The sequence below is a fragment of the Mirounga angustirostris genome, unplaced genomic scaffold (assembly GCF_029215605.1).
Source record: "Mirounga angustirostris isolate CCGP_5_RB_7025 unplaced genomic scaffold, mMirAng1.0.hap1 SCAF_9, whole genome shotgun sequence".
Classification (NCBI taxonomy): domain Eukaryota; kingdom Metazoa; phylum Chordata; class Mammalia; order Carnivora; family Phocidae; genus Mirounga; species Mirounga angustirostris.
In genome coordinates, this window is record NW_026991717.1 from 18,475,411 (window position 1) to 18,488,067 (window position 12,657).

General features: G+C 40.0%; 1 protein-coding gene across 23 annotated transcripts in view; it reads left to right on the top strand.

Annotated features, from left to right (window-relative positions):
* Positions 1–240: 240 nt before the first annotated feature.
* Positions 241–12,657, top strand: part of MEF2A (myocyte enhancer factor 2A) — a 175,793-nt gene continuing 163,376 nt past the window's right edge. For 6 of the 23 annotated variants that reach the window (XM_054513342.2, XM_045899498.3, XM_054513343.2 and 3 more), the window contains exon 1: positions 245–775. The gene's annotated coding sequence lies outside the window, so the exon portion shown is untranslated. The other 17 variants (XM_054513350.2, XM_054513347.2, XM_054513346.2 and 14 more) reach the window with 14 other exon arrangements.

Consider the following 12,657-nt stretch of genomic DNA (forward strand, 5'->3'; position numbering starts at 1 on the left):
TCGAACTCGCGCCCCGGAGCCCCAGCCCCGCCCCCGGGCCCCGCCCCCCCGGGCCCCCGGTTGGCTGGAGCCGGCGGCCACGCGCGGCGATTTGCCACGCGCCGCGTCACTAAAGCCGCTCCCGGTCCCGGCCCCAGCGGGCTGGTCAGGGAGGAGGCGGCAGGGGGAGGCTGGGGCTGCAGGGCGCGACGCCGCCGGGCCGCCCCGCCCTGGGAGGCGCCTAGGCCCTCATCAAGTGACCAGTATCCCTTCCAGGAGAACACGGTCCTTCAGAGGGAAGGGAGCTCCAGCCTGTAGCCGCGGCGCCAAACCGCCGTCATCTCCTTCCTGTGCCGGGTGATCCGTCTCACCCACCCGGAAAAACATAGTCCGCCCCTCGCGTCCTTGTGGAGTAGCGTTTGTTTCCACTGTGACTCTCTTTGCCCGCATCTTCGTCTTTCCCATCCCAAGTACTCTAGGACCCACCGAAAGGATAAGCCAGCTCTGAACAGAAACCTCAAAGCAAAAGAGAGAGAAGGAGCCGAGTGGAAGGGAGGGAAAGGCGAGGCTGGCGGAGGGACACCGAGGACCGAAGCCGTAGTGCGCACGCGCGGCGGCAGGAACGAGTTCCGGTCTGGCCGGGGCCTGTCTCCTAAAAATAGCCCCGGTGTGGGGATCCGTGCGCGGATGTCCCGGCGAGTCCCGGGCTGAAGGAGGCGGCTCCGGGCGGCGCGGAGCGCTGGTGGCTGGCCCGGGCTGCAGCGTGTGTGCGCTCGCCAGCTGCGCCGGAGACACGGTGAGGGCCGCGACGGCGGGGTTCGGTCCGCGGGGTCGACGGTGCCAGAGGGGGCGGCGTCTCGGCGAGGGGGCCGGGTAGGGGCTGGGGGGCGCTGGGGCGGGGGGCGGCGCGGCCGAGGGGCGCCCGCGGGGCTCCGGGGACGGCAGGGCAGGGCGGCGTCCGGCTGGCAGGGGGCCGGAGTCCCAGGCGCGCGGCGACGGGGCGGGTGGGGTGCGGGGAGGCGGCGCGGGGTGGTCGCGCGGGGTTGGCGCTGAGGGGCGAGGCGCCCGCGGTGGTGGGGGCGGGGTGCCCCGAGGGCGGGCCCGGGGTCTGACCGGTGTCGCGGGCTGGCGGAGGGAGGCTCGCCGTGCGGGCTCCGCGCGAGGAGCCTCCCCGGGCGCGCACCGCGTTTGGGGCTGGGGGGCGGTGGTGGACGACGCCTCCTTGAAAGTTGAGCGAGTTCCCTGGGGGCCCGGAGCCTCTCCGGGGCGGAGCGCCCGAAGGCCCTTTCCTGCCTCCTGCTCTCCGCGCCCGGGTCTCCCTAAAGGGTTGACCCCTCGTGCCGGGGGTGCTCTGCGCGGTGGTTGGACTTGAAGAAGTTCCCCCACTTCTGCTTTGGGAGAAGGTTGGTCGAAGCGGGCGGAACATTCAGGTCCGAACTCTCGGCGCGTGTGTGGAGATGTCAGTGGCCGGGTCGGTATTTGGGGCGGGCCGGGAGGTGGCCCGGGCTGGGGGCACCTGCGGGGTGCGGACGCCCTCCGGTGCAGGGAGACGTCGCGGGGAAGGAGGGGCTGCAGAGGGAACAGCTAGCTGCCCTGACATCCCGGTGGATCCCGGCTCTCAGGGAAGGTTTTAGTGGTACAAACTTTGCCATTTAGTTCGATATCCTCTATCTTTGAACCGCGAGGATTAAATTGGTAGGTGAGATAGTGCAAACAAGTTTCAAGGAGGTGAGCATCCCTGAATTAGAAAAACACCCCCCCCCCCCCCCCCCCCCGCCGTGAAAGTGTAACTATAAAAATGTTCTTCAGACTTGAAGTACGATTTCTGGGCTACGAAGCGAGCCCCCGGTCATGGTCCAGTAGGGAAACCGTGTGTAGATTAAAGAAGTGCAGCATAGTGTTGACCTGCATTTTAGTTTACAAGATTGGTATTGCAATTAGTGTGCTATTAGGCCTGCTGTGATGTGTTAACAATGGTATAAGTATTTTTAAACACATGTCTAAAATTTTTCAAGTTTTTTTAACACAGCATGTTTCCCCTGTGTCTTGTATCATCTTTTACTATATGAAGAGAAGGTTCTCCAAAGCCGTAATGAGGTGTACATTACACAAGAGTACTTTCCCTTTAAGAATCCAGCTGTGTTGTTTTGGCAACTGCCAAGTACTCCAGTTGTCAGTTTTAAAATCTGTTACCTTGGCAGTACTTGAACAGTCTGTGGAAAAGGTAAACAAAATAGCTTTAAAAAAAATTTTTTTTTAAACACAAAAATGGCACTTACTTTAATATGAATTTATAAGGTGAGGATAAAATACCTATGTTGTGCTATTACGGCTTTTGTATGTACATTTTTGTTTTGGTTTTTTTTTTTTTTTTTCTGGTATATTTTTGGAGGGTTCAGTCTTTACTCTTATTTTTCCTATGAATGGCAACTTTTGTTTTAGGAGAAGAGTTAAAAGTGTTTTCATTAAAGTGGATGCCAGTTTTAGTTAGACTTTATAACAAACATAAGGAACACATGTGTCCTCCAGAATAGTGAGATTACTTCTATATGATGATGCACTAATTGATTCTGGAATCACTTTTAATTCTCGTGAGCATTGTAAAAAGTTGTGGTAATAGTGTTATAATAAAACATGTGAAGAGCTAAGCTAGTGATTTACTTTGCAGACCCAGTCTTTAACAGTTCTGTTGGAAGAGTGCTTCCAATAGAAACTTACTTGTTAAAACAGCGATGGTGAAGTAATAATGACTTCTCTAAACATAATTATTTGCATATCTATTTCATTTAATTCACATTATTGTTATATATAAAGCCATGGTTATTCATATCAGAACAAAGTTGATAAAATTATGTTTAACTCTTTAAATTACTTCCCAGCAAAAGTTTAAAATGTTGAGGGAATGAAATGTAGGGGGTGTTCAGTGGAAGGAAAGTAGCTCCTAGGGGCGCAGAAATAATAATTGTAATGTCACTGTGTTGAATTATGGTTTGAGAATAATTTCCTTCCAAATTCTTAGAGTTTCTATGTTTCTTTAATTGGTATGTGTGTCAAAGATTGTTTTTTGTAAATGCAACCAGAAATAATCTTGAAAGATATATTGAGTTGTTTCAAGTAGTGATGTTTTGTTTTTCAAAGCAATTGCATTATAGCTTTGTATTTTTCTTTTAGAATGTAATACAGGTTAATATTAATTTTATTAATATTCACGCAATAGCAATGTCACTCATTAATTGGTTACCAAGAGAGAAATATCAGTTTATTTTGAGGGTGGTTAAGTAATTATGGAAGTGTTTTTTATTAGAACATGATTTTGAAGTTTGAAATATTTCAAACTTAAATGTGTCAGTAGATTTTTGCTCAGATTTAAGAGGAGGAAACTGTAAGCCAGTTTGTTTTCTTAGGGAAGTAACATGCTTGTCAGTCAAGTTTTGGAAAGCTACCTTTTTTTTTCCCCCCTTTGCTGCTTATAAGTCTGGCAGAGGAAATTTAGCCTAACATACAATGATGATGGTCTTGAATTTTCTGTGGGTATTTCCAGTTTCATATATTTTGCCTTTGAATCACACCATATTCCTTTTTTTTTTTTTTTCTTTTATGGAGACATGCTCCTGGTACATATGAATGCTACAAAGTCTAGCTGAAGTTTTTTTTTATTAGTGATAGAGCAATGAAAATACTGCTTTGTGGGTTGAAAATGATCAGTATTGCTTTTTTCCAGATTAGAAAGAAAATCTGTGAACATTCTTCGTAAATTGAGAAGTGAGTGCCTTCTAATGTTTAAGTAATAAGAGAGGTGTAAATATGGAAAATCAAATCAATCTTCCAGTTAGATAATCTCCTGCAAAAGAACATTTTGACAGGTCCTGCTGTGTTTGTAAGACTTTGTCATCACATCTTGGTTCAGATCCCAGCTCTGCCACTTATGAAGTTATGAGACATCTATAAAATGGGAAGGAATTATACTACCTGCCCCATGGAATTGTTACTGTTAAATGAAATAATGGGTGTGAGAGTTCCTAGCACAGGCTAATGTACAAAAATGCATATTGCCTGATCTCCCTTTATCCCTTCCTCTGTATATCCATTCCTCTAAACATTCCCTTATTTCCTGTGAAGACTATATATGTACTCTGCCAGTACCTGAATGTTTAGTGTCTGTGACCAAAAGGACTTCTTATAATGTATAAATACAGGAGAATGCTCATATATTTTTTTGGGTGTAAAAATCCCAGCGCTTTAAATTCATTGTCACAATATATATACATAAAATGTTTATTTAGCTATATCAGGTTTTTGATCTGCAGTCATTGATTGTGATGTCCAACAGTCTCTCCAAATATTTAAAAGAGAAAAAATTAGAGTTAAATGTAAGTATTTTCCCTACTCCTCAGTGAAATAGGTCTTTTAGGAATTATCTGTGGGAGTTGTCTTCAACATACAGTATTTAAAATTTGAAGTTAGAAAAATATTTTTATTGCCTATCTGGAATAGGTATATTTTAAAAATAGCTTTTCTTTAGTGGGTAATCTTTAAGCTTTTATATGTCATTTTACTGCGTATGGAACTAAATGATTTTGTGTATGCTTTATCTGTGTAATCTGTAATGGACCCTCTGTCCAGTTTATTATAATAAAGAGTATAAACCCATTTATTAGTCTCATGCATAGCATACGTGTTGACACTTGTTTAATAAATACTATATTTTTATACAGATATTTGTTATTTACTGATTTGAATAATTGTATTTACTGAACTTAATTGATATTTACTAAACTTAATATTTAATATTGAATTGTCTTAGTAATCAATGAAATCACAAGCTTATGAGTTAAGAAAAAATTAGCTGGTTTGTGAGGTGGATAGAATACCAAATATTTGAACATTGGTGTATGACAGCAGGTAATTTACTTCATCAGTTTAATAACTGATGATGCTGAAAGCCAGAGGAATTGTTAACCTGGGTGAAAAACAGACAGTTGATCAGACTTCTAATATCAACAAAGGCACATCTTTATGGTTGTCTTGCGTCAGTACTAATTTTATTTTCTTCCTTATACAAAAATATAAACTTTATGAATTTAAAAAAGAATTCAACCATCAATAATGTTGTATGTTTTGAGAAATGTTTTGATAGTGGGTGGTAAATTTATGCTGCATAAGCTGGACCTTTTTACCAGGTTATTTTTGTTACAAGCAGCATGCTATACACGTTGACTTGGATTAGTTTGAGGTATGATTTGTGACTGTTGGAACAAAGGGAAACTCTTCATTTAACCTGGTAAAATAACTTGTAACTATTGGCTTAGTAAAACAAGGTGCTCTTGCCTTGACTAATACCATGTTTGCTTATCTCACCTCTTATCCCCTAGCAATTCACCTTTTACATGGAGACTGGAATTATATTTCTAAAATTCACATGTAAATGTCATTCTTTTAAGGAAATATTTGAAGACATAAAATCAGTAGAGAGGCAGTAATTTAAGGGATAAGAAATTAGCCTCTAAAATCAAGATTGCCTAAGCTAGAATACCCACTCTGGCACTTTGTGTTCTTTGGCAATTTCTCAATCTTCTTGAGTTTGGTGTATAAAATAGTGATTATAATATTATCTTTTTCATAGAGTTGTTGAGAGGATTAAATAAGATGTATGTTATAAACCCTTTAGCACAGTGCTTGGTACCTAAAATACAGTAATTTTTTCCCCCTACTATTACTATCACTGTTGCTTCTGCTATTGTCATTATTAGTCATGGTTCACTTTATATGATTCTATCTGATCTCTTCAGGCTCATTGTCCGCCATTACCCTTCAGTTTCTATGACCCAGTTAAGGCCAGCTGTTTGCTCTTCCCTGAAAATGCCATGTATTTTCAGGATGATGACTCCCACTTTTATTTTTTTAGCCCAGAATTTTCCTGAGCTTGATATCCACTTGGAAATCTAGTTGGAATCTCAAACATAATATTAGCCATATGACTGAAGTATAGCTATTTATTCCTCTCCCACAACCTTCTTCCTCTCTCCTACCCCCAAACTCTGCTGTCCTCACTGGCCCTTCTCCATCTCAATGAATGGGAGTACTCATGCCAAAACCTTAAAGATACCACTCTGGATTCTTTTTCTTTTCTCTCAGATCCAGTCCATCCGAACATTCTCTTGTCCTTCAGAATTTATCTTCAGCCAGCCTACCACTCTTAGTCTTCACTGCCACCTCTTTATTTCAAGGCATTATCTCTCATATGAATTGCTGCAGTAGCTTCCTAACTGGGCTTGTTCTTTTCTTGCTCCTCAGAAGTTCACAGAGCAGCCCTAGGGATCATTTTAAGATCCTAAATCATGTTATTTCTCTGCCTAAAATCTTTCAGTGACTTCCCATTCCTCTTGAAATAAAGTCTGTACTACTTTCCATGGCCTGAATGGCCCTGAATAATCTTTCTGCTTCTCATTGTTCTTCTCATTTATTGTATGCCAACCACACAGTCCTCTTATTGTTCTTTAAACTTTCTGCGTCCTTTCCTATTTTAGGGTCTTTTGCACTTTTTGCAGTGCCTGGTTGAGATGCTCTTCATAAGGCTGGTTGACCTAATCTTTTGGAACTTGACCCAGATCTCACTTTGTCACTCAGGCCATACTTTTAATGTCAGACCTCGTTAGTTACTCTCTTGTGCATCTTATCTCCTTCAAGACACTATAATTTGTACACATGTTATTTCTTTAGTTATAGCTATTTATTGTCTTTTCCCATTACCTGAATGTAAACTCCATGAAGGCAGAGGCCTTGTCTATCTTGTTGATAACTGTCTCCCCAGGTATTAACCCTGATGGTCGGAAGACAGAAATATTTGAATTAGTGCTTTTGTATCTTTGTTCATGTTTTTGCCAGAGATTGGAATGCTCTTACCTTTAAGTTGTAGCTCAGGTGTCATGTGTGATACCAATTTTAGTCTCTAGACAAAATTTGTCTCCCTTGCTCTTGATACAGACCCTATTTGAAGAGTAATTCCCTTTTTAGAATATTTAAGGGATTGTAGTTGATGTCATTTTCTTCAGCTACTCAGAGTTCCTGTGTCAAAGACTATTGTGTTCTTCTTTTTTTTTTTAAGATTTTATTTATTTATTTGACAGAGACACAGCGAGAGAAGGAACACAAGCAGGGGGAGTGGGAGAGGGAGAAGCAGGCTTCCCGCCGAGCAGGGAGCCCGATGCGGGGCTCGATCCCAGGACTCTGGGATCATGACCTGAGCCGAAGGCAGGTGCTTAACGACTGAGCCACCCAGGCGTCCAGATTATTGTGTTCTTTGTGTATGCTTAGTACCTACCAATCTATTATGGTGCATAGTGAATGCTCAGTAAATGTTGAATGGAAGATGTCCTAATCAACTAAAATACCCAAACCAAATCAGACTTTAAAAATTATAAAGGTACTTTTCAGACTATAAAATACTGTTTTAGGCATTTTCTGTACATATTAACATGTCATCAGCATTCTGGGTCAGGGCAGGAATGTCAGAGCTGTTTAGCCCAAGTGGCATTTCCTGAGATTCCATTTTGCCTTCTTTCTGGGGAGTGAGTGGCCATCTTGTCTGAGGGCTATATTTCCAGTTTGAAATGCATAGCCTAGTAAAAATAGTGTTAGAAATTATAATTAGTTACTGGTTGTTCCTTATTAACCAACATTCCCTCTCTTCAGCTTATCCACGCTAGGAGGGTGTGCAATTTAACACAGTATATGTGAAATACAATATTAATTCAATTGTATTGCTAATGAAGATTTATCAAAGAGCTTTTGTGCCAAACATTAGGAACTTATCCACTATTTGTAATAGTGAAAATCATTCAACATTCTGCACAGCTGACTTGCAAATGGGCTTTTTAAAGATTTGGGGACTACTTTAGCAAAATGCTTATCTTAATGCTGAAAATCTTTTTCGTAATGGTATTAAACTTAATTTGACATGGATTATGAAGGGAAAGGGAGAAAAGAATCTGGGAGTTAAGATTTTGTTTTTCACAAATGACTCTGTTCCCCAAAGTAACATTTCGGCATTGACAGGTTTTTTTGTTTTGTTTTGTTTTTGGAAAAAACTTACAGAAAAGTTATAGGAAAATACAATGAATTCTCATATACTGGTCACCTAGATACGCTAATTGTTAATGTTTAGCACAATTGCTTTATCTTTTTTTGTATTTGCAGAGTGGCCCCAAAGTCTGAAAATAGATATTACTATTTTGTTTTATTTATAGTTTGAAGCTCCTTGATTACATCTTCTGGAGTATGCCAAAGATGCAAGTTTATTCAGTTAAAATCAGAGGCAAATTGTTTGAGGCAAAACATTCCAGGAATAGATGGAAATGCTGCATTAATGCACTGTGTACTTTGCTAACAGTGAAACCACATATTAAGCATATAATGTTATTGAACTTAATAATAATAACATTTATTGTAATAGCAGAATTCACTCTATTGGTCTCTTTTTCCTTCTTCCTCCTTTTCTCCGCCTCTTTTCCCTTTTCTTCCTCTTCCTATTATGATTACTTTTATTATTGAACCATTTGAGAGTATATTGCACACATCATGATCCTTAACCCTTCAATGCTTCAGTTGGTATTGCCTAAGAACAGACATGTTCTTACATAACCACGGTATGATGGATTCAAGGAACTTAATATTGATACTGTGATTTAGTATATAGTTTATGTTGAAATTTCTTCAGTTGTGCCAATAATATCCTTTAGTAGCATTTTTTTCTAATACAATATTATTTGTTACATTTTAGTTTTCCTGTCTTCTGTCTCCTTTATCTGAAACAGTCCTTCAACTTTTTTTCTTTTTCCTGACATTAATAGTACAGGCCCTTTGTTTTGTAGGATGTCCATCAGTTTTGGTTTGTCATATTGCTTCATTCTTGTTAGATTCAGGTTATGCATTTCTGGCAGGACAACCAAATACGTGATGATATACCCCTCAATGCATCACATCAGTTGGCAATATGATGTCAGTTTGACCCTTTGTTGGTGATGTTTACTTGGATCACTTAGTTAAGGTTTGCCTGCCAGTTTTCTCCATATAAAAGTTATCATTGTCCTTATTGTTATTACTGAATAATCTGTGGGGAGGCACTTTCAGACTGTGTAAATACTGTCCTCCCAGAAATGTTCACATAATCGTTTTAGCATTCATTGCTGATTCTTGCCTGAGTCCATTATTATACAGTGGTTCCAAAATGGTGTTTGTCTAGCTATTCTTTTGCATTTAATATTTGGTAATACATTGTAAAGAAGAGCTTTTACTTCTCATTTGCTTACTTAATATCAATATAAATTCATAGATTCTTTTTTATTAAGCAGGATTATACTTGATTACTCTCAGTATTCATTTTGACGTTCCAAGTTAACTCCAGTTTGGTCAGTGAGAAATCCTTCAACTTATTGATGGTTTTGACATGTTTCTATCATGTTTGGAGCACTTCCTTACTTTTGGGACAAGATATTCCAGGCACATCATCTGCTTTTCCTGCTGCTGTCCTAGAATCAGCCATTTCTACAAGGAGTTCTGGTTTCTCTTGTTGGGTAAGACTATTTAGAAACCAAGAACTGGGCAGTTGGTATGCTCCTTGATAGCGAACTCACATTGTTTTAGAGCCCTGTCAGCTGACCAACCTGAGAAATTTTGAGTTTATGCTGATTTCTCAGGCAATAGATTTCTCTTTACATTCCTGAAACTCCTTTTCCTTTGAAAGTGTTAATAATTTAAGTGATTCCTTTTACCTAATTTTTCTATTTAATTCTAAAATGCTTGGTTCTTCTTTTCCTAAACATATTATATGCTTCTTGGGAGTTAGGAATCCTGTTTTATATCTCTTTGTATATTTAGTGAATGTGTTCCACAGTGCCTTGAACACAGTTGATACCCATGTGTTGCTTATAATATATAATTATAATAATGACTCAGTATTATCTTTATTACTCTTACACCATAATTAAATATTCTTATGTTTGTTATAACATTGTAGGTAATTTTGTGGAAACTTTTAAGTGAATTGGTGATTCATTTGTTCTATTTTTAATAACATTGCTATCCTAGAAGAAATGAAAAACTTTAAAGTTTTTCAGTTTTAAAATTTTAAAAACTTAATTCCTTGAGATTAAAGTATGTAATTAAAGAACATCAAAATACCTAATGTTGGCATTGCTGTTTAATAGTGTTTTGTTCTTCAGCAGGTAATAACCTTTCTGGGCATCTCTTTAATTATAAAATGAGATGATATCTAGATCCTTTTAAACTCTGTGTTACATGCCTTATACCTAATTAACATTGAATTGTTTATGAACATAAAATTAAGTGCCACAAAGTATAGTGGAAAGAATATTGTGCACCTGGGCCAAGAGTTATCTTTGTAAGTATTGTGTTACTTTGGCAATTTATTTCACAGTTTGGTCTTTAGTATCTTATTAATTCAGTCCATTGGCCTTGGTAGTGAGGAATACAGTGAACAGGCTTGGCTTTCATAGTCAAGTGGGAGTATGGACATATATGTGTTTATTATCCACTTTGCTACATGCTTGATGTGTACCATGCAGAGTGCTGTAGGAGCATTTAGAAGGGGTGATTAACCCAGTTTCAGGGAGGCCAGGAAAATTTATCCCAGAGAAGTGATACCTTTTGTTTAGGTTAAAGCCTCAAGAGGACTTAACCTTGTGAAGAGGGTGGGTAGTTTACCAGACCTGTGTTAAGGACAGGAGATAATACTTAGAGAGTTTGGATTGCTTGGAGAAACAGTACAGTATGGATGGATCAGGCAGTGTAAGAGAGGGCAGGTACCATAGGAGTAGTGAAAGATGAGGCTGAAGACAAAAATCAGAGCCAGATTATGAAGAGCCCTTATAAGCCGTCTTAAGGAATTTGAACTTTATTCTAGGGAAAATCGAAATGTCTAAGCCTGGGAGGAAATTAATTAAAAAGATAATACTGATTGCACTGTGGAGAATTCTTTGGAGAGAGTTAAAAGTGGTAGGCAGGAAGAATAATTAGGAGGGTGTTACAACAAATTAGTTAAAAGAGGTATGGTGGCTTGGACTACAGTGTAGGATGAGGATGGAAGAAATAAGTGGATTTGAGAGATACATAGGAGGTAGAATGAAAGGATTCAGGATGGAGGGCATATGGAAGGTGAAAGAGAAAGTTAAGAGTGATGACTAGGTTTATGGCTTGGACAACTGAGGGAGTGAATGGGTAGTTTACTGAAATAGGAACACAGGAGGAAGAGCAGGCTTGAGGGGATGAGTGTACTGGATGAGAGAGTGCCTGGAAGGATAAAGAGGTGTAGCCAGAAGTGGGAGACTTCCTGGTGATGACAAGGCCTTCGGATTTGGCTGTGGAAATGAAGGTATGAAGTGATCACGAAACAGGGAGGATTTGTATATATATCTATAAAAAAAGCCGAAGGATATGTCTGTCCTAAGGCAGAGGACCCTATTTTAAGATGATCTTAAAGTTTTCATTGTTTGGTTTGGAAAACAGAAATGAAAAATTTCAAATACGGTATTCTTAGTAAGATTGTCTTATTAAACAAAACAAACCCCCACAACAATGAAAACTTTTTTAAAAACAAAGCAGAAGATTGTTGCCCCAGATAGCTAAAAATGTCCGTGCTTCTCAGTAGTGGCTAAAAATTATGAAACATAACTGGCATACAAAAATTAGAGTGAATAATGTAATGAATACTAGCAGGATGAATATAATGGATCTTTCTCAATCCTGTTGCCCTTTTGGGGCCCCTGGGTGGCTCAGTCGTTTAGCATCTGCCTTCAGTTCAGGTCATGATCCCAGGGTCCTGGGATCGAGCCCCACGTCCCGCTCCTGGCTCAGCAGGGAGCCTGCTTCTCCCTCTGCCTCTCCCCCTGCTCGTGCTCTCTCTCTATCTCTGTATCTCTGTGTCTTGAATGAATAAATAAAATCTTTAAAAAAAAAATCCTGTTGCCCTTTTTTCTGCAGAGGTAATCATTGTCTTAAATAAGAATTTACCTTTCCCATTCATTTTTTTTTTTAAGGCCATCTATCCATATATATTGCTAAACGACATATAGTGTTTTTCATGTTTTAAAGCTTTATAAAACGGTATCAAATTTACATATCCTTCTGCAGTTTACGTCTCAGGAAATAATCACATTGCAGCATTGATCTGTTCTTTCAGTATAATGAGTTGGTTATTAATGTTGGAACAAAATGATGCGATGTCATTGATGAATTTTGAATTGCCATGGGAATTACCATAACTTAGTAAATTTTTGTAAAAAGTAGACTAATCATTTTGTGGGGATTCCTTTTTTTTAATACTAAACTTAAAAAAATGGGATTGCGGGGGCGCCTGGGTGGCTCAGTTGATTAAGCAACTGCCTTCGGCTCAGGTCATGATCCTGGAGTCCAGGGATTGAGTCCCGCATCGGGCTCCCTGCTCAGCGGGGGGTCTGCTTCTCCCTCTGACCCTCCCCCCTCTCATGTGCTCTCTCTCTCATTCTCTCTCTCAAATAAAATCTAAAAAAAAAAAAAAAATGGGATTGCAGAATAGTGTTAGACAAAAGTTGCAAAAATAGTATAGATTGTTCCCCAATGTTGGACCACTGTGGTATAATAAAACCAGGAAATTAATATTAACATACTGTAAACTGAATATCT